At 40.1% G+C, this 22239-nt stretch overlaps 1 protein-coding gene and 1 pseudogene across 2 annotated transcripts in view; one reads left to right on the forward strand and one right to left on the reverse strand.

Annotated features, from left to right (window-relative positions):
- Reln (reelin) overlaps nt 1-22239 on the reverse strand; it is a 498095-nt gene that overhangs the window by 379431 nt on the left and 96425 nt on the right. The window lies entirely within an intron of this gene.
- On the forward strand, nt 15522-21485 carry LOC123455302 (annotated as a pseudogene).

Raw genomic sequence — 22239 nt, forward strand, 5'->3', positions numbered from 1 at the left:
CTTCATCAGTGTCTTTCTTGAAATCTTCAAATATCTTTGACGCTGTTTGATATTTACTTGGCATTATACATGCGTGCATGTTATAGACAGAGTCTACATGTCACTAATGAATAGAGCTGATAATTGTAACTGGTTTATCACATTAGCCTTTTCTTTTTGTCCTAAAACAGAGCTGTTGTTGGTGCCCCCTTGTTCTTTTCACTTGGATTACTCATAGCCACAACACACAAGATGATAATGGAAAATGGAATGTGAAAGGAATGGGATGATCCCTCTGTGCAATGTACCATGACCTCCCTATATCTCTTTGTTTCTAAATACCTTCGTGATTACATAGCATAGAATGTTTCTTGCCTCAGTTCTGCCTACGTGACCTATGTAACCTTGTGACTTCTCATAATAGTGCCCCATTGTTTAACAGTAAGTAATTTTGTGGTTTAACTCCCAATCTTGTTTTTACTATAAACATCATGTGGTTATTTCCAATAAGAGCTGACACTCCGAACCGATCAGGGCTGCACTGCACTCTGGGATGCAGACCTGGTACACCAGCTTTCTTCTTTTTCTCTCTTTTTACCCAATGAAACTTCGCCTCACATTCTGTGAGTCAATATTCTTAGTTGTGCGACAACAGACTCCATAACATGAACACACTTCTATAAAGCAGCAACAGTTGGTTCTGAGATATGATGAAAGTTATTTATTAATAATTATACTATAGCTCACTGGCCTTAGGAATGACTGCTACCCAGAAAGAAGAACAGGCCTGCTTAGAGGGCAGAGAACAGAGGATACGGCAGGTAAAGGACCTCTATTGTACATTTTCAACTCTCTGTGGCCTTAGTATGGTTATTGTAAAATATGCTGAAATCCTTGTTCTGGTTAGCTCTAAAACTGGAGAGCTTAAAAAAATGATCAGAGCTGGGCGTGGTGGTGTCCGCCTTTAATCCCAGCCCTTGGGAGGCAGAGTTATCACCATGAGTTCACCTGAGACTACATAGTGAATTCCAGGTCAGCCTGAGCTAGAGTGAGACCCTACCTCGAAAAACAAAAAACAAAAAACAAAACAAAACAAAAAAATCAAGTGATTAAGGGAGAAAGAAGTAAAGAGATAACATGAACTGTATGATTAGTTTTAATGAGTCAACAATGCTTGTGCGTGCGTGCGTGCGTGCGTGTGTGTGTGTGTGTGTGTGTGTGTAACTGATGTTGATAATGAAACTCGACCCAGGGCTATGTCAGCTCCACCATGGTCGTGTTCTGCTCACGTGGCATCTTCAAAGCCTGCAGACGGAATCTCATGATTCAGTAGAATGTAAGTAGATTATCAGATGTTTAACAACACTGCACACAGTGAGGAAATCCAATCTCATCGAATTACCTGTGGTGAAAAATATCTCTAGTTGAACTTTCCACTAACCTAGACTTCTACTCCTAACTTTGCTATTGCATCAAATGTTCAGTGAATTTCCCCAAATTTGAACGGATAATGCCCAGAACATAGTGACAGGGGCTCGGGACCTCGATTTGTCATGAGTGAAGGGGACCTGCACAGACAACGTCAAGGCCACTTCCACGTTCTTAAAGGTGTACTGTGACAATAATTAAAGTTTCTCAAATCTCCACAAATAAAATATCAAATTCGTGTAACTATTAAGCCTCATTCCCTAAAGGCTTTCACACAATGACTTGTTTTATTGACTTTAAGCATGCATGCCTAGCAATAAGAGACTGAATTAGGCATATGTTGTTCATTGTATCATAACTATACATGGAAAATTTTAATATTTCCCAGCTGCTTCTATCAATAGCAGTAGGTAATTAACAATGACAAGCCTAAAAAAAAAAAAAAAAAACTATCCAAAATAAAAACCTCCAAAATAACTTGATACTCAACTCACAAAACACTTTATATTCATCATACCATGAATTCTGAGAAGCAAATACATTAACACTTCTTCTCTGTGTTCCCTAAAGAATCAAGGTATTTAAGTTTTTATTTTAATTATAATGCATAGCCAGCCAATTATTATATGGAGTAAGACAGTGACTAGAATCACACTGTTTTATAGGTCCTTTGGTAGTACTAGAAGTGAATGTTCAGATGCAGGAAAATGTATAATGAACAAGAACTTGTTGAAGAATGCTTTTAAATGAGGAGGGAGGTTCAGAGTAATAAAACCGGTAAGAGCTACCATTTCTTGAGGCTTACTATGAGATAGCACTTCACCACCACCCCCACACAGACACACAGACACACACACAGACACACACACACACACACACAATAAATCCTCACAATGATCTTGTGAGATACCAGCTCAGGGACAGAGAGCTGGCTTATATGACTACAGGAGGGTAACTGCACATCTTTTGCCGACTCTGAATTCCACGCCATCACAACGATCACTTAAAACAGGCCATGGCGGGAACACTGATACCACAGAAGTGGCAGGCACTGCATATCAGAGCTTCTTTTCCCCCTGGAGAACTGTTTCTTCGAATTTTCCTTGAAGGCCATTGGAAACAGGCATGATGATTGCCACACTACATAGATATTCAGCCAGATTTAATTACTTGAGCAAGCCACATAACAAAAGACTGAGATCCGCAGATTAGGGCTGCCGTTGGCTCTGGTCAGAGAAGCTCCTCTGCAGTGGACCACAGTTACTGTAGACTCATAGTTGATCAAAGTACTGAGAATAATTGACTAGTGACTAGCCCTAAATGGGACATCTATATCACTCCTTCCAGGTTCAAGGAATATCATGAAAGAGATGGTAGAAACAAGGTAAGAGCCAGCAGATGAGGAGGTAGGTGTGCTGGGAACGCTGTCTTCCACATGCGACAGAGCCACTGCACTCATGATCTCACTGCGCTTGTGATCGCCTGAAAGAGACTTGCTCACGACCGGACCTGTCACTACTGCTTCATGGCTGAGGGAGTGGCTCATAAGGCCCCACCCCTTTCTGACAAGCTATTGGCAGTTAATGGTTGCTGGGGGAGGAGAGACGTTTTCTTTAGTGGTGTAGGCACTGGTAAATTACACATGTTCTGGTAAATAACCCCCACTAATGTTCACTGAAGCTATGTGGAAGAAAGTGGAAGGGACACTGTTAGGAAGAAGGGCAGAAGCACTGCAGGAGTGGGGGAAGGGCAAGAGAAGGCAGTGGGGGAAGCTAACATGATAAAAATACACTATGGATATGAATAAAATTGTCAAATTAAATGAATCAGTAAAGAATGATTAAAATGGGGCTGGAGAGATGGCTTAGCGGTTAAGCGCTTGCCTGTGAAGCCTAAGGAACCCGGTTCGAGGCTCAGTTCCCCAGGTCCCACGTTAGCCAGATGCACAAGGGGACGCATGCGTCTGGAGTTCGTTTGCAGAGGCTGGAAGCCCTGGCGCGCCCGTTCTCTCTCTCTCCTTCTACCTGTCTTTCTGTCTGTGTCTGTCGCTCTCAAATAAATAAATAAAAAATTTAAAAATACATATATATAAAAAATGATTAAAATAAAAAGAAAGTGTTTATCTTGTGTTTCAATAAAGATACCTACCATAACATCTACCTTCTTGAGAAATTTTTAAGCTCGGTACAGAACTGTTTTGTGATATTTTTTTTATTACCTGCAAGTACACAACCTCATAGCTCTCAAGAACTTACTCATCATGTAATCCAGAAACTTCGCATCTGCTTAACAGCGGCTCCCCAGGTCCTCTCCTCTCAGCCCTTGGCAACCCCAACTTGATTCTCTGCTTCTATGAGTTTGACCTTTCTAAATATGCCACACAAGTGTGATCGTATGGTCACCGTCCTTCCATCACTGGTTTATTTTACTTAACATCATGCCCACCAGCGCATCTGCATTGCTACTCAAGATAGGATTTCTGTAAGAAAGCTACCTAGCTGCACACTTCAGGGAACTAGAAAAATGAATAAAGTAAGCCTGAAGTTAGTAGAAGAAAGGAAAAAGCAAAGATTGGAGCAGAAATGAAGAACATAAAAAAAGCATAGAATGGAATTTAATTAAGCAAATCTAATAAACCTTTACAGAAATTAAGAATAAGAGACCTTGGAGCTGGAGAAATGGTTTAACCATTAAGGTGCTTGCCTGTGAAACAGAAGAACCCAGGTTGGTCTCCTCAGGACCCACGTAAACCAGATGAACAAGGTGGTGCATGCTTCTGGAGTTGGTTTGCAGTTCCTGGAGGCCCTGGCATGTCCATGCCCTCCCCTTGCCCCCCCCCATCTCAAATAAATAAATGAAAATATAAAACTTAAAAATCAAGAATAAAAGACCTTAAAAATCGTCAGTGAAAGAGAATACAGTAGACTTGATAACATAGACATAAAAAAGATGAGACTATTTATAAACACCAACAAATTGGCTGACCTTAATGAAATAAATTTCTAGGGACATACAAATAATCAAGACATAATCATGATGAAACAATAAAACTGAACAAACCAATAAGAAGGAAATTGATCCAGTGATATAAAATGGTGAAACAAAGCCAGATGCTTCACAAGTGAATTCTAAGAGTATAGAAGAATAATGCTAATCTTTCTCACACTCTCCCAAAACACTGAAGAAGGAGGAATCTAGCATTATGTTGGATCAAAGCTAGACCAAAGCACAATGCAGAAAGCCAGCTCACAACTTGGATGCAACAACCTTCAAGCAAAATGAAACAGGGGAATTCAAAATAACATTAAGAGGATCATCAACTGGGCCAGGTGCGGTTCTTTTGTAGGATTCAAGGATTGCTACTCAGCACACACAAGTCAAGAAATTAGAATGATCGATGAAAGCCATATGATCTTTAAAATACATCTATCTATAAAAATCAAGTGACAAAACACAATATTTGTTCATGATGAAAAAAATAACTCTTGGGCTGGAGGGATGGTTTAGCAGTTAAGGCACTTGCCTGCAAAGGCAAAGGGCTCAGGTATGATTCCCCAGGATCCATGTAAGCCAGACGAACAAGGAGGCAAAAATGCCTGGAGTTCGTTTGCAGTGGCTGGAGGCCCTGGCACACCCATTCATCCCCCCTCTCTGACTCTGCCAAATAAATAAATATAAATAAAATATTTTAAAAATAACTTTCAATAAACTAGATATAGAAGGAATTTACCTCAATACAGTGTGACCAAATATAACAGAATTACCTAGGTATAGTTGGCTCCTGCCTATAATCCCAGCACTCTTGAGCTTCAGGTAAGAGGACCTCCATGAGTTTAAGGCCAGCCTGGTTTACAGAGTAGGACGCTATCTCAAATAATAGATAGATAGATAGATAGATAGATAGATAGATAGATAGATAGATAGATAGATAGATAGATAAATCTAACATATTCAATGATGAAAACCTGAAAGGTCATCTTCTAAAATCAGGACTTGCTTGAGAATGCCAACTTTTGTGGCTGTCATTTATTTGGAAAGTCAAAGTGTAGAAAGTGGACTCTAGATTGATTTGGCACCCACATCTGATGTTTTCAAAAGCCATAGAAACCTGGTCAACTCCCATAATCACTTGAGTTTAGTATGTTTGCCTAAAGAAAGAAGTTAATATCATCAGTCTTGTACCAATAGCATACTATATGGATCAAATTGAATGACCCAGTTAAAATTCTCCATAAATAGGAAAACGATCACAAATATAAGAATTATTGTTACTATAAAATATAGATCTCTCTCTCTCTCTCTTTTTAAATTATTTATTTATTTATTTGAGAGCGACAGACACAGAGAGAAAGACAGATAGAGGGAGAGAGAGAGAGAGAATGGGTGTGCCAGGGCTTCCAGCCTCTGCAAACAAACTCCAGACGCGTGCGCCCCCTTGTGCATCTGGCTAACATGGGACCTGAAGAACCGAGCCTCGAACCGGGGTCCTTAGGCTTCACAGGCAAGCGCTTAACCGCTAAGCCATCCCTCCAGCCCTCTCTCTCTCTTTTTAAGGCAAGGTCTTACTCTAGCCCAGGCTGACCTGGAATTCACTCTGTAGTCCCAGGCTGGCTTTGAATGTTTTTTGATCTTCCTACCTCTGCCTCCTGAGTGCTGGGAAGGTATGGGCCACTAAGCCAGGCATATGAATCTTTCTTAAATTGGTCCCAGAAATGTGATAATCTCAGCCTATTCCTGTAAGTAATAATTGACTACTAGTTCACTATTTAGCAGGGCTGGGGAGATAGATTAGTGTATCTGCCTGTGAAGCCTAAGGAACAAGGTTTGATTCACCAGGACCCACATAAGCCAGATGCACATGACGAGGTCGCATGCATCTGGAGTTCCTTTGTAGTAGCTAGAGGCCTTGGCTGTCTATTCTCCCTCCATCCCCTCCTCTCTTCTTTCCTCCCTCTCCCTCTCTCTCTGCCATTTTCTCTCTCTCTCTCAAACAAATAAATAAAATTTTTTAATGGCACTGCATCTTTGAAACAACAAATCCTAAATAAAGTTGGGGAAACATCAGATTTGCTCTGTCTGTGCAGCCCTTTCAAGCCAGGCTAAAGCAGTTTTAGGAGTAATGCTTTTAGAGCAGGTTTGACTGCAAATGTAAACCTGCTTCTCTTTAAGGATGGATCAGCTATAATAACAGTACAATTTTACCATGCATTAACTGTATAATTCACTTATTTTTTAACATTCTTTTTTCATATGGGGTTCTCACTATGTAGTCTCAGGATGGCCTTGAACTCATGGCAATCCTCCTACCTCTGCCTCCCAAGTACTGGGATTAAGGCATGCACCACCACGTCCGGCTCCAATTCATTTATTTTTTAAAATATAATTTGCAGTTTTAATCCTGAAATTATTTAGGTCCGAGTCATTCATTTACATAAACAAAACAAATAATCACGAAATTGTTTTTCTCTTTCTCATTTTTTACATAATAAAGGCACTGTAGGATCAATAATGATTGGGTATATCTATTAGAGAAATATTTGTTAATATGTAACCCAATGTGTGTGTCTTTATTTTATAAAATGTACATTGTAATGAACATAATAAAATATATCCCCAATCAGAAATCCTAGAAAGGCACAATAATATTAAAAACAATATGTAAGTAGAGATTCCAATATTTTCTTCTCGTTGTCCAGTGGATCATTTTGTCTTCTGTGATGTGAACCAGCTTCATTCCAACCCTGCTTCACACTAGTTACAGATAGTACTTTTAATTATTTATAGGAGTTATTAGCTGGCCCTAATGATTACCCTAATAAATTAATACATTTTACATGCTAACTAAAATGAGGTGATATGTAAAATGTATTTGTATAGGGTAAAATTAATCCTAAAAGTGAGAACCGACCACAGTTAAGATTAGATTTCTTCAGATTCACAACCATGACTAAATAGATGCCACATGCTCTCTGCAAAGCTGAATGAGTGACAGGTGATATTTACCTGACATGAGCACACTAAGCCTTTCTGTGAGGATCTTGTTATGCAATAAATATTATTGATGCACTCTTATTGCTTCACACAATGCATTCACGCCATGAGGCAGTGCCTTCATTTAAAAAGAGAAACTCGATAAACCAGATCATTTCTAGTTCCCAGTGTGATCATAGTCCCACAAAATGCCAACCCTTAAGAGAAAAATTAGTTCATTACATTGCCTTAGTGAAAGATAAAACACACACAGGTTTGTTATGCGTCCTTTGGGCACAAAAACATGAAATCATAGAAGATTCTGTGCTACTATTGTTATGGAATATATATTATTGACATTTAAAATGTGCTAGATCTGAGTTGCTGAGCTATTAGACCTAAAAGAATTAAGTAGATATATCAAAAAATACTTCCTATAAGAAATATCAGCATATCTTCAACTACCTCAGAATTCTTACCTTTGAATATGTTACTGGAAAAAAAAACTGGTGGTGGTTCTGATTTGGCACATCACCACCTTGAAATTTCATCTCTCCTTGGCTACAGGAGACCATAGTGTCTATTTAGTAACGATACAAGTTGAGATATTCCTGATTTTATTTCACAGAGTAACAGGATGAGGGGGGAAAAAAATCTGCCCAATTTCTTTCTGTGATAAAATACTGTGTACCAATCACACCCTGCCTAATTCATATTCTAAACCAGAGCAGACCCCAGGCAACGCTGTGAAGCCAGCCAAATCCGTCTGCTGAGTCTTCCCACCTCCCTTTTCAAAGCCTTTCTTCCTCCTGGCGCCAAGTGCTCTCCTGCTCTGTCCAAGTGCATGACAAAATTCAAAGCTCCATTTTGAGAAAAAAAGAAATTAGCCCATCCCCTAAGCACCGCCCCCCACCAGGCCTCCTTCCCACCTAAGTGGAAGGTGGCCCATGTGGACCGATGTAGACAGCACCTGCATTTTCATAGTGACTGTATAGTGACATACCACCTGCATCTGTGCAGACTAAAACATTTGGATCTCCAGTCAGCATAACAGGAACTCGAGAACCGGTGTGAAGAGAGCCTCAAATTGGTCAAGCTATATGTTTAGTACAGCCATGGGAAATCCAAAGAAAGTTTCTGAGGTCCATGTTGGTATTTTTAAATTTCCCAAATCCTGTTGCTGTGTGTGTCAGATGAAGAGATGTAAAAGGTAAAATAAATGTGTTCTAAAAACCTACCTCCACATAGAAATAAATATTTTACTAAATTTTACATTATAGAAAATACAAGAAACCTGAATAAAGGCTGTTTCTTAGCCACTGCAAACACACTCCAGATGCATGTGCCACTTTGTGCATCTGGCTTATATGGGAACTGAGGAATAAAACATGAGGTGTTGGGTTTTGCAAGCCCTGCTGAGCCATCTCTCCAGTCCAACACTATCTTTTGTTTGTTTGTTTGATTTCAGGGTAGGGTCTTGCTCTAGCCCGGGCTGACCTGGGATTCACTATGGAGTCTCAGGGTAGCCTTGAATTTACAGCGATCCTCCTACCTCTGCCTCCTGAATGCTGGGATTAAAGGCTTGTGCCACCACGCCCAGCTCCAATACCATCTTTTTGTTTAATGCTTCGACCATATTTTTCTTTTGCTCTTTGTGTATGTTTATAATTGCTGCTTTAACAACTTTATTAAATAAAATATTTGGGCTGGTTTCCACCATTTTTGATGATAAACTTCAGAGAATCTTGTTTCTCTTACTTTCCTCTGAGGAATATTGATTATTTTTCTGCCAGGTAATTCAACTACTGGGTGATCAACATAAACCTGCACCAACTTTTGACTTATAAATGCTTTGCTAGGACAGATCTGCAGAAGGGCTCAACCAGTTTCCTGGGATTATGTAACTTGGCAAGGTCCAGCATCAAAACTCACTTATCCTAAGGATCTCTATCAAAGATGTTAGTGGAGGTCATAGCTTTATTCCTAAAGCTTAGCCTTTCTGGATTTTTTTTTTCCATATGTCAACTTATGATGGCTAATCTCTGGTTTTCAAATTGACAGGCTTTAGAATCACCATGGAAACAAATCTCTGGTCCTACTTGTGATGGATTTTCTAGATGAGGTGAGAAGAGCCACTTTAATGTGGGCAGCACCTTCTTACTGGCTGGCTTCCAGGACTGTATAAAGAGAAATGTAGCAGAGTATCCATTGCTCTCTGCTTCCCCCTGTGGATATGATGATGTGACAGCATTTTCCTGCTCTTGCCAGACTTCCTCTGCCATGATGGACTTCCCTTAAAGTTGCTTCTGGTCAAGCATTTTTGTCCCAGCAATGAGAAAGTAACTGACACTACCTTGGTCTCAGGTGTAAAGTCAGAATAGACTAGGATTGAAGCACCACAGGAAGATGTAAATGACATTCTGACAACCATGATTTCAGTGAACATAGAATTAATTCCTTTGAAAAAAAAAAAGAAACCACTTCCTGCCTGATAGTCTGGCTTAGTCACTAGCATGTTTCACATTTCTGTATTTTTGGGGCACTACCAGAGTCTGTATTAGAAATGTTGCACCCATTTTATTACTATTAGAATTAAACCAATGAAATGTAACACTAATTACTCACATGATCACTTATTATTTACAGCACCATAGTATCTGACCACATTTTTTTCTTTTATTTCCCTTTTTTTCTTGACCATATTTTTAACTGGAAATTCTAAATGTCTAAGCAGGTCACATTTCAAAATGTTGTTAAGGCCTTAAATATGTTAGTACTACTATAGTAAGCAGAAAATTAATTTATTATCATTCCAAAAAGATGCTCAATATTAGTCACAAGCTTAGGAAATTTAAAATGACTTCTGAAAACTATAAATTGAATATAAACCCAAAACTCATTTATTAATTTACCATCAACAAACAATATATATATATATATATATATATATTGTACATACATATATATATATATATATATACACACACACATCCGTATACACATGCACACACACACACACATGAGTTTTTCCACACATGGTCTGGAAATGTCAAAGATTGCAACCAGTTAAAAGTCAAAAATCCTGAATCTCTCTTTCATAATTTATGAATGGAAATCACCTCGGGACCTGCTAAATGAAATTTCCTTGGAGTAGGATGAGTCTAAAGAGATTCAAGAGACTTGGGGCATAATTCATATTTTAAGTACATGTAAGAGACAAGCCCCAAGAGTCAATGCAGTATGACATAAAAGCCACTTTCTGGCACGTACTGAAGACGTATTTGAAAGAAAACATAACAACATGAAGTCCCACGGCAGCCATGGTGTTTTCCTCTTGCAGGATAGCTACTTTGTTGTTTGATTAGACATTCCTCAGGGACTATTGATTCTGGTTTCTACCTTTCACGTTGTCTACAATTGGCCATTACTGGTACCTTTTTAGGATTAACAATACATAAAGATGGATAGAAAGGCATTTCATGAAGGGATTCAGTGAAGATAAATCATTGCATCTTTTTTTCCCAAGTATATGTTTGTTCCAGTCTCAAATAAAAGGGGATTTGGGGCAAACGGTCAATGGCTATACACAAGGGCAATCTCACAGTGGATAAAGACAAAGCATTAATTTTGAGATATACTTTATTGTTAAAAGCTCTGAATACAAAGGTTGTAATATACAATTTTCTTAATCACAGTTACTGCCTCTTCCTGCAAAAGTATTTATCAAAGTATATGGTTTTATTCATGTTTAGATGTATACAGAAGTACAAAATTCTATCAAATGTAACTTATTACTATCATTATAGCTTTACTACTTTTATACCTTCTATTGATAATAGTAATCCTTTATATTCTAACTACACTGAGTGCTAATAGGGTGAAGCCTGATGCTTGGTTGGTTTTATTTTCACTGTGTGAATATGTGACATACTAATCTTAATATAAAATGTTCAGTGATAAGTGCATTTCAAAATCATACAATACGACACTTAATGCTATCTAGGAAAATTTTGAAACACAATATGAAAAATAATCAAATCACATGTTAGAAATCTTACTATTTAAAAAAAAAACTCCTCTAAACCAGGCATGGTGGCACACACCTTTAATCCCAGCACTCGGGAGGCAGAGGTAGGCGGATTACAGTGAGTTCGAGGCCACCCTGAGATTCCATAGTGAATTCCAGGTCAGCCTGGGCTAGAGTGAGACCCTACCTCGAAAAACAAAATAAAACAACAACAACAAAAAAAACTCCTCTAGTTAAATTGCACTATTTCTGGCTGGAGAGATGGATCAGTGGTTAATGCACTTACCTACGAAGCCTAGAACCCACATAAGCCAGATGCGCTAAATGACAAATGCACACGAGGTGGTGCACGCATCTGGAGTTCAACTGCAGTGGCTGGAGGCCCTGGTATGCCAGTTCTCTCTTTCCCTTTCTTTTTCTCATATAAAATAAAATAAAATAAAATAAGACAGCATTTCATTCCACTTACTACTTTCTAGCTATAGATTATCTAAATCAAGGACACCAACAGCCTGCATGTTGTTTTCAGGATTTATTTACCTTGACTTCTCCACACTTTCAACTTACTTCTTCACTACTTCTGATGATGTTCTTTTCCCTTTCTCTGGAACACCCATCCACCCAGCACCTCCTCTCGCTCTCCCTCACACACACACCTGCCTTTTCCCAGGTTGTTTGAAAATCCCTGCTGTTGCAGTTCCCTGGGATCAGTACATCTCAGAGTTTAGTGCCAACTGCTTTCCTCCCCTTCCCCTGTGGGGTGATCCCATTTGCTGCTATGGCTTCAATTACCATCTATGGAGAAGCAGATCATTCCTAAGTTGGTCTTATGGCACAACCCTCCTGAGTTACTATTGTATACTAGATTCTACTTGAGTGTCCCAAGCAGCCTGGCTCAATTTATTATCCCTGATGTCATCCCTGTCGTCCTGAAGGACTTAGATCCAGGACAGGAGCCTACATAGTATCTTGCAACAGTCACTCTCCATCAAATCCCCATAAACTGTCTTTCCCAAATGATGCTGTTCTCCTTCCCTTCCATGACTTTCTTGAGTTGGCCCTTGGTATTCCTCCTATATCCGCCTAGTCTCTTCCCCTTCCCTCTTTCCTGACTCTTGATAGCCAATACCCCTAATACCCTGGGGGCAGAAGGGCCTCTCTGAAGTAACTGGTCATATGGCTGAAATCCCCTCAAGTGAAGAATGCCTTAAAAGGACCAGAAGACCTCTAAGGGAATGATCCTAGCCCCTCTTCTCAGGATCCTACCTTGTGCCTTCTGTCTAGCTAAACTTTTTCTAGTTACCAAACATTGCCATACCCTCTGGCCTCTAGACCTTGCCACATGCTGGATCCTTTCTGAAACACTTGCTTTTCCTGGAGTCTTAATGTATCAGCCACCACTCAGCATTCTTCCTGTGTTCACTCAGAGGAAAGCTTGCCTCTCTTATCGGCTTCCTGAGCATTTGTACTGACTTTGCAACATGGATGTCATCGACACTGTGCCTTTGATGTCTACTTACACGATTATGCATCAAATTGTTAGGTACAGCGCACATCTCAAACCTGTTCCTGAGGAATGACTCATCCGTGAGTGTCGCTGCCTATTCCAGAAAGAAGAGAGGGTGGAGTTGATCAACCTGAGGCTCCCAGTTAAGGCACTATCTAGAGGTGGGCAAGTGGGGCGCCTCCCACTGCAGCCTCTGCCACACTGATCGGAAGACAGGATGAAATTCCCTGCTTCAGAAATGTTAGCTCTGCAGCCGTGGAGGTGGGTGCCCAAAACCCGGGACTAGGAAGACTGACGCAGGAAGACCACCAGCTGGAGGCCAGCTCAGCCTGCATAGCAAGACTGTCTTAAAAGTTAAAAAGGGAGGGGTAGCTCTAAGACCTATATCAAAATCATACCGTCTCATGTGTATCCAAGACTGGAGGTGTTAAACACTAGAATTCAGTAAAGAAAGTGGGTAATTACTTTCTCATCTTATGTAAGACAGGCTCCCACAGGCCTTTTAAAAATATGGGTCCATGTTTGTCTCCAGCAAAATTTATGCTTCTAGCTGGGCATGGTGGTGCATGCCTTTAATCCCAGAATTTGGGAGGCAGAGGTAGGAGGATTGCCATGAGTTCAAGGCCACCCTGAGACTACATAGTGAATTCCAGGTCAACCTGGGCTAGAGCAAAACCCTACCTCGAAGAACCAAAACAGAAGAAGAAAAAAATTATGCTTTTGACTGAAGATTGAGTCTATATTGACTTCCTTTTGTTTCTCTTTTCCTGCAAGCAAAAAGGTGATCAAGGGTTGGCCTCTTCTTTTAGGTCAAATTTTAAACACTAGATTTGGAATCAAGTCAGAACTTGGGCTTTTGCTAACAAACAGATCTTAGTCTGAGACCTTTATTAAGGCTGAAGATATTGGGCATGTTTAAACAATCTTAGACCTCAAGGAATCTACAAAAATACCACCAAGCGCATCCCCCAGCCCCCAGATTCAGAAAGGATGGTTCATAGGACTGTGAAGCTGAGTTCTGCAGTTAGAGGTTGTGGTTTTTGGCACCAGCTCGCTGCCTGGGGATTCCGTGTCAGTCACTCTCACACGCCCAAGCTTTCATTTACACACTGGTTCTATCTCTTTGGAAGCATGTGTACTAGAATAATAGCGGCAACAGACACACAGGGTAATTACCGACAGGTAAATATGCGTATCAGTATCAGCTACCTCCCGTGACATTGAAGAGATTTCATCTTCACGTTTTAAGCATCAGGCAGGGGCAAGCGAGTTAGCCAGAGTGGGAAGAAGCAGAGAAAGCGCCTCTTAGCTCTTCACGTGGCAGTGGTTTTTGGTTTTTGTTTTTTGTTTTGTTTTTTTTATCAGTGCCACAAGATTGCCCGTCACATGAGAGAACCCAACCTCACTCCCACCGTCTCCTGGAAAGGTTAGAGCACCATATGTAGCCTCCGAATGCCAACGCATTTGTTTCATTTCGATTAAAGAGAAAAGGGTGACCTGCCAACGCACCAGCAGCCACGCTTCCTGCAACACGTGAGTCTCTCTGACAGGTGCCTCCCTCCCCTCCCCGCGCTGACCAGGCCGGCAGCGGCGTGCGCAGATGGCCCGGCTGGCAGCACGTGCAGCTCTCTCTCTCTGCAGCTTCTCCCAGGTGCTCAGACCGAGGGAATCACTTGACGCTTCCTAATGTTTTGATAACCTTGACTGCTGTCTTTCCCACAGGCCTGTTTTATTTTGAATGTGTTTCTGATGTTTGATACTTGACAACTGAAGGCACTTGTAGGAAAAATAAAAGCATTTTTCTAAAAAAAAAGAAACCTGATCTTCCACACATATAATCACACAGCTGGCTCCATCCCAGCCATCATTAATTTTCTTTCCCTTGAGCCATTTTTCTCACCTACGTATCACAGCAATGCTTATCAAAATATCATAAAAACTGCTTATAAGCACTTTCCACAAGCTGGGCTTAATACAATAGTGGATTTAAATAACAGCCCCCCACAACACATACACACAATTTGCTAAAATGAAAACCCACAAAAATGTAAGAGTTTCTTCCCAAGGTAGCCCACGAGTTTTCTCTGTGTTCCTTCCAGACTGTAAACAGATGGCTGCCTTAACATGCAGGTGACTTTAACATCTACCCTCACAAGCAGAAAGGTGGCACAGTAATTTGAATTACAAAAACTTACACATTCTAGGTGTGAATTATAAGTAACTTTTTTTTAGGACCTGAGAAAGGTTTAAAACGCAGAATAGACTTTAGTACATATGAAGGCATGGACATGTTTTTAAAGCTACATTTAGCTTTTTTTTTAATGTCATTTTTAGTTCAGCTGCCATGTCAAATGTAAGAAAATTGAAGCAGGAATTAACTCCAGGCTTTATATGTCTCATGTCCATTTGGATAGTCAAAATTTATTGGAAAAGTCCCATGCTTGTCATCACTGCCACAAAGAGTGGTTAAGAGCATGGTTCAAATCTCTGTTCCTAGAGGAGCGCTCAGCAATGAACTATCTCTATCACACTTTCCAAGGCTCAGGGTCCATTGCAGAAGACGTGGTGGAAAGAATGTAAGAGCCAAAGGAAGGGTAGGACTGCTTACAGTGTGCTCTTCCAGACACAAAGTGGCCTGGATATCCATGTCCTCACAGTGTCTGGCACTACCTACACGAGACCCTCATAATAGGAGGAAAAGATCATGACATCAAAATAAAAGAGGGATTGACTGAGAGGTGGCCGGGATATAATGAAGAATGGAGTTTCAAAGGGGAATGTGGGAGGGAAATTACCATGCAATATTGTTTATAATCATGGAAGTTGTCAATAAAAAAAAAATAAAAATGCTAAGTACAGAGAAAAAAAAAACTCTGTTCCTTTACTTCCTAAGTGTTTGATCTGGGGAGAGTTGCTGAACTTCTGTGAGCTTCCATTTTTTAATCTAGGGACATAACACACAATAAATATGTTTTGTTATTCATCAGTTATCGTTAAAATATATTTTTATTTTATTTTATTTAGTTTTATTTTTGAGAGAGAGTTTCATGTCTTCCAGGCTGTTCTGGAACTATGTAGAAAAGAAGGACCTTAAACTTCTGGTCCACCTACCTACACCTCCAGAGCACTGAGTTTACAGGTGAGAATCAGCAGTTACTGTTTTGATTCTTATTTTCAATGTTCAGTAGTGTTACATACTTAGGGGTACAGTGTGAGATTGCAAAAAATGTTACATATATATATATATATATATATATATACATATATATATACACACATACATAAATATGTATACACACACACACACACACACACACACACACACACACACACATATATATATATATATATATATATATATATAATGTTGGAATCATATATATGTATGTATTCATATATGTATATACATACACATCCATATAGATAGATTGATCAGATTGGGGTGACTGTCATGTCTATCACCTCAGGCATTTATTATTCTTTAGCAATAGGGACTTACAGAATCCTTTCTATTACCTATTGTGAATGGCTCAATATTAATCATAATATGAAAGTATACCAAGCCCTCTTTCCATCTTAAGAGAGCAGCCAGTTCTTTTTAGTCTCCCTCTAGCTATTACTGCCTTTCTCCACCTTTCTACTACCTTACTTACTATTTAGTGTTCAGTCCGTTGTAGTCTGGCTTCTGCTTCTACTAAAACTGGTCTTACCAAAGCCATTATCTGTCGGACATAGGCAGGGCCCTGGGTTGAAACAAACCTAAGCTGTCTGACACGAAGGCCCCAGGTTATGAAGAGGTAGCAGCAGCCTGAAACACCAGTCATATCTCACAATGGACCAGCACGGGAGCTGCCCCCCACCCCCCGGTCTTGGGGGTCACAGTGAGCCTGAACTCCCAGACAGAATTTCAGACCCCGAGATCAGCAGGAAGTAAAGCTACTCCCTCTCCAAGCACAGGATACCTGGACATTCAGGTAAGACTGAAGCTTTGCCCATAACCCTGTGGCCTTTGGCCAGTTTCCTAGGAAACTCCTTACATGGTATCAGCCAGCACCTTTGCACGGCCCCTCCCCCTGCCATTGCCTATGTACTGGAATGAATGTCCCCATATGCTAATTAGGCATCAGCAAGCAACCTTGTACATCCAATCCCCTCAGGACCCTCAATTTATAACCCATTTTTAAAAACCGTTTTATAAACCCATTTTCCTGACAATAAACTGAGAGCTGTTCATGGAAACTGTCTCCCAAGAGTGATTCTCATGTGCTCACCACCCGGGTTTCCTGGGCCACCTTGGGGGACCGTGGTGGCCCAAGAATCCAGGAACCCACAACTATCTACTACCTACTATTCTTCCCAACTAAACCTAACAGACACCTCCATTCTCACCTCATCAGATCATCGCCCTGTTGGCATTGTCCTCATTAAAACTCTATGCCTTTGGGATGGAGAGATGACTTAGTGGTTAAGGCGCTTGACTGTGTAGCCTAAGGACCCAGGTTTGATTCCCCAGGACCCACTTAATCCAAATGCACAAGGGTGGCACATGTGTCTGGAGTTTGTTTGCAGTGGCAAGAGGCCATGGTGTGTCCATTCTCTCTCCCTGTATCTGCCTCTTTATCTCTCTTAAATAAATAAATGAATAAATAAATAAATAAAATATTAAAACTCCATGCCTTTGGTTTCTGTCAAGCTACCAAGCCCTGTCTCCTGATTTTTCACTGTTTCATTAAGCCTGCTCCTCTCAACTCTCTTCACCAACATCCATAGCCGAGGGCATCATAACACAAAGAGAGAGGACTTTAGTCTCTTCCTGAGTCAGCAAACATGATGCCCTGAGGTCTGGTCCATGTTTGTTTCAGTAGATTCAATTCCTAATATTAATCACATACTCCTATTTCTGTCCCTCTTCTTGCCCCTTAATGCCACTGTATTTCAAGTTTCTGGAATGCATCATGTGTGTCCTATTTCTCAGCCTTCTGTAGGACACTTCCTTCTAAGTTCTCGTTCCTCCTCTGCTTGTCATCTGCATCTGTCCTTCAGAGCTCAGCTCAAGCATCACCGCACGCTCCAGCATCTCCCAGCAGCGTCGGCGTGGTACGTGGACAAGCCATCCTGCATGCCTCGCCCTCAGCAGATGCCTCCTAGAACTGAGACAAGCTGCCTCATGCAGCCCTAGACAAATTACAGAATCAAAAGCACCTAAATAATTATTGTTTTAACTACTAAGTTCACAGTCATTTATTAGACATGATACATACTAAACAAACTCCAACATACTCGATATTAAGCTCCTCAAGGACAGAATCATGTTTCATGGAATACTGTATTCAAATTAACCCATTTCCTGGTTCACGAAACTCCCACGAATAAATCAATCAACCAGCCAAATAGTCAGCCACTCCACTGACCATGGTTCTCTCAAGTTAATCCTTTTGACCTTGTTTTAATTATTATTTTTTCCTAATCCAAAGGATATTCAACAAAATAGGGGTCAGGGAGACATAATAAAAATAAATAGCTCTGTCAGTAAAGCACTTGCTTGCAAGCATTAGGAACTGAATTCAATCCCCAGAACCCACATTAGAAACAGACAGGTGTGGTGGTGTGCACTTGTAGTCCTGGTGATGGATCAGTGAAGACAAGGGACAGATCTTGTCTCAATAAATGTGCACAGGATTCCTGAGGAGTAATGCCACTCTGGCCTCCACTCGCATATGTGCATGTACACACACACATGCACACACACACACACACACACACACACATGCATGCGTATACACACATACGCTGGGAATAAAGAACCAAAGCTGGGCTGGAGATATGGCTCAGCAGTTAAGACCCTTGCCTGAGAATCCTAACAACCCAAGTTTGATTCCCCAGTACCCACATAAAGACAGATGCACAAAGTGGTACGCGCATCTGGAGTTCATTTATACTGGCTAGAGGCCCTGACCTTCCTGTTCTCTCTTTTTCCATTTTTCTGCTTGCAAGTAAATAAATAAAAATATTTACAAAAAAAGAACCAGTGCTAAGTAAGTTAATGTCCATGGAAGGGCCTTACAATCTAAACTTCTAGTCCTGATTTGCTGCTGTATCTATAAACACATTTTCTTTCTATGACATATTTTCTTTTGATTATATCCATCCCAATGACCTCAAATTAAACAAAATCTCTAAGCCAGGGCCCTAGTATGCTCACTCTGGCTTTACCAATTAATGCCATGGTTCATTCTCTAGATCACAGTTATCCTGACTACTGCCTCCAGCTTCCATATCCCCATCCATATATCCTGTCTCAATTTCCCACTAATTTGGTTTGACAATTATTTTTGTATTCATTGCCTCAAACTCCTCCTGTCCTTATCTTAATTCTAACTCTCATTCTGTATTATTGTAATATCTTTCTAGATGTCTTAAGACCATCGTAATAGGAGGAAAAGATCATGACATCAAAATAAAAGAGAGACTGATTGAGAGGGGGAGGGGATATGATGGAGAGTGGAGTTTCAAAGGGGAAAGTGGGGGGAGGGAGGGCATTACCATGGAATATTGTTTACAATCATGAAAATTGTTAATTATAAAAAATTTAAAATTTTTTTAAAAAGATATTTGAATGTCTTCATAGCTACATGTTCAAGTCACAATGGTCCAACTGGAAGCCCCTCTTCAAATAAAAGATAGTATATTAACCTACATTATTTATTTTTTAAATGACCAACAATCACTTTTGAAATCATAGTATATACTTGTTAAAACAAGTGTTGTGAAGTCACTAAATATTAGGGTCTATTATTTGATGAGTTTTTAATTCATGTTCTATGCTAAAAGAGTAGATGGGGTAATAATGAATGCAATAATGAAGCAATTTACACTTGTTCTTTGTTACTTTTAAAATATATTGAGTTTTCCAGAACGCTCGGTGAGCGGCGGACGAGCGGCGGCTTTCGGAGCTGCGCACTGCTACGCGCCTTTTTCCGTGCCCTGCCCGCTCGCCGGCTGTAGAAAATGGTGAAAGAAACCACTTACTATGATGTTTTGGGGGTCAAACCCAATGCCACCCAGGAAGAATTGAAAAAGGCTTATAGGAAACTGGCCTTGAAGTACCACCCTGATAAGAATCCAAATGAAGGAGAAAAGTTCAAACAGATCTCTCAAGCTTACGAAGTTCTCTCAGATTCGAAGGAAAGGGAGTTATATGACAAAGGAGGAGAGCAGGCAATCAAGGAGGGTGGAGCAGGTGGTGGTTTTGGCTCTCCCATGGACATCTTTGATATGTTTTTTGGAGGAGGAGAAAGGATGCAGAGAGAAAGGAGAGGTAAAAATGTTGTGCATCAGCTCTCCGTAATCTTGGAAGATTTATATAATGGTGCAACAAGAAAACTGGCTCTGCAAAAGAATGTGATTTGTGACAAGTGTGAAGGCCGAGGTGGTAAAAAAGGAGCAGTAGAGTGCTGTCCTAACTGCCGAGGTACTGGAATGCAAATAAGGATTCATCAGATAGGACCAGGAATGGTTCAGCAAATTCAGTCTGTGTGCATGGAGTGCCAGGGCCATGGAGAGCGGATCAGTCCTAAAGATAGATGTAAAAGCTGCAATGGAAGGAAGATAGTTCGAGAAAAGAAGATTTTAGAAGTTCATATTGACAAAGGCATGAAAGATGGCCAGAAGATAACATTCCATGGTGAAGGAGACCAAGAACCAGGACTGGAGCCAGGAGATATTATCATTGTGTTAGATCAGAAGGACCATGCTGTTTTTACTCAACGAGGAGAAGACCTTTTCATGTGTATGGATATTCAGCTTGTAGAAGCATTGTGTGGCTTCCAAAAGCCAATATCCACTCTTGACAACTGAACCATAGTTATCACCTCTCATCCAGGTCAGATTGTCAAGCACGGAGATATCAAATGTGTGCTAAATGAAGGTATGCCAATATATCGCCGACCATATGAAAAGGGACGCCTAATCATCGAGTTTAAGGTAAACTTTCCTGAAAATGGCTTTCTCTCTCCTGATAAACTCTCTTTGCTGGAAAAACTCCTTCCTGAGAGGAAGGAAGTAGAAGAGACTGATGAAATGGATCAGGTAGAACTAGTGGACTTTGATCCAAATCAGGAAAGACGGCGCCATTACAATGGAGAAGCATATGAGGATGATGAGCACCATCCCAGAGGTGGTGTTCAGTGTCAGACCTCTTAATGGAGCAGTGAATATTACTTACTGCTGGCACTGCATATGCAGTAGTGAATGAGTGAAGAACTGTAATCATATGCTCACTACTTGCTATTGTTTTTGTGTTAATATTCAACTATAGTAGTGTTTAAAAGTTAAATGAAGAATAAACAAATACAAAAGCTGACTTTGCCCTGTATGTATGATGACTTTGGTGTGCAAGATAAAGTTTAATATCTGTAAAAACTTCTGTTAAAACTTCCCCTAGTGTCAGTTCACACATTGTAATTGATTTAGCAGAGTACATGGCATAGCCTGAAATGTTAGGTATATTTGTTAACTTCATTGTATGACCCTTTATTGTTAAGCTATGGAATTAAAATTGTATTTAACTGGTAATCAGAAAAAGAAAATTTTGTAGAGAAGTGTTGGTTTGTTTAGTTTGTATTACGTGGACTCTGTGATGCCTGTGCATTCTGTTGCCTCAACCATTACTTGAAAGTGACATAGTACATAATTTCACTTGTGTTATCAGTGATAGAAACCTTTCTGAAGTTTGTCATATGTCATAACATGCTGCTACTTGAGGGCTTGCACTTCTAAGAATGCATTCCCTTCTGCCATCATTTAAATATATACACACACATGTGTATATATTCAAGTCTATTTTGACCAGGCCTAATCTTTTTCCCTTCTCTTTGGACCATGATAGCCCTTCTCGAACTGGGTAACTTAGACCTGTACATGGAGTAGTAATGTGCATATAAAATCCAGGTGTTCCTTGAGCATGTTACAGGTTTACAAACCATTTGGCTTAGGCTCCAAAGTAACTGTAATTTAATGTTGGTAGGATAGCAAATTATGATGAGTAGCTTTAATTGTATGTTTAAAGTCACATGTTCACATGCTTAAACCTGACTACCAGGATTTAAGCAATTATTGAAATGTATGAATGTCTCTCAATATACTGATTACAAAACAAAACAAAAAAAAATATATTGAAATATGTGGGCAAAAAGGAAGAGGAAAAGAATCAAGCAGGTTGGAACTCGATTTCTTTGGCCTATATGCATTCAATGTTCATTATTAAGATAGGGAATTCATTACCCATATCAAGAGGAAATAGACAAACATTTTTGGTCTGATAAGATTT

This window comes from Jaculus jaculus, chromosome 16, assembly GCF_020740685.1.
Source record: "Jaculus jaculus isolate mJacJac1 chromosome 16, mJacJac1.mat.Y.cur, whole genome shotgun sequence".
Lineage (NCBI taxonomy): Eukaryota > Metazoa > Chordata > Mammalia > Rodentia > Dipodidae > Jaculus > Jaculus jaculus.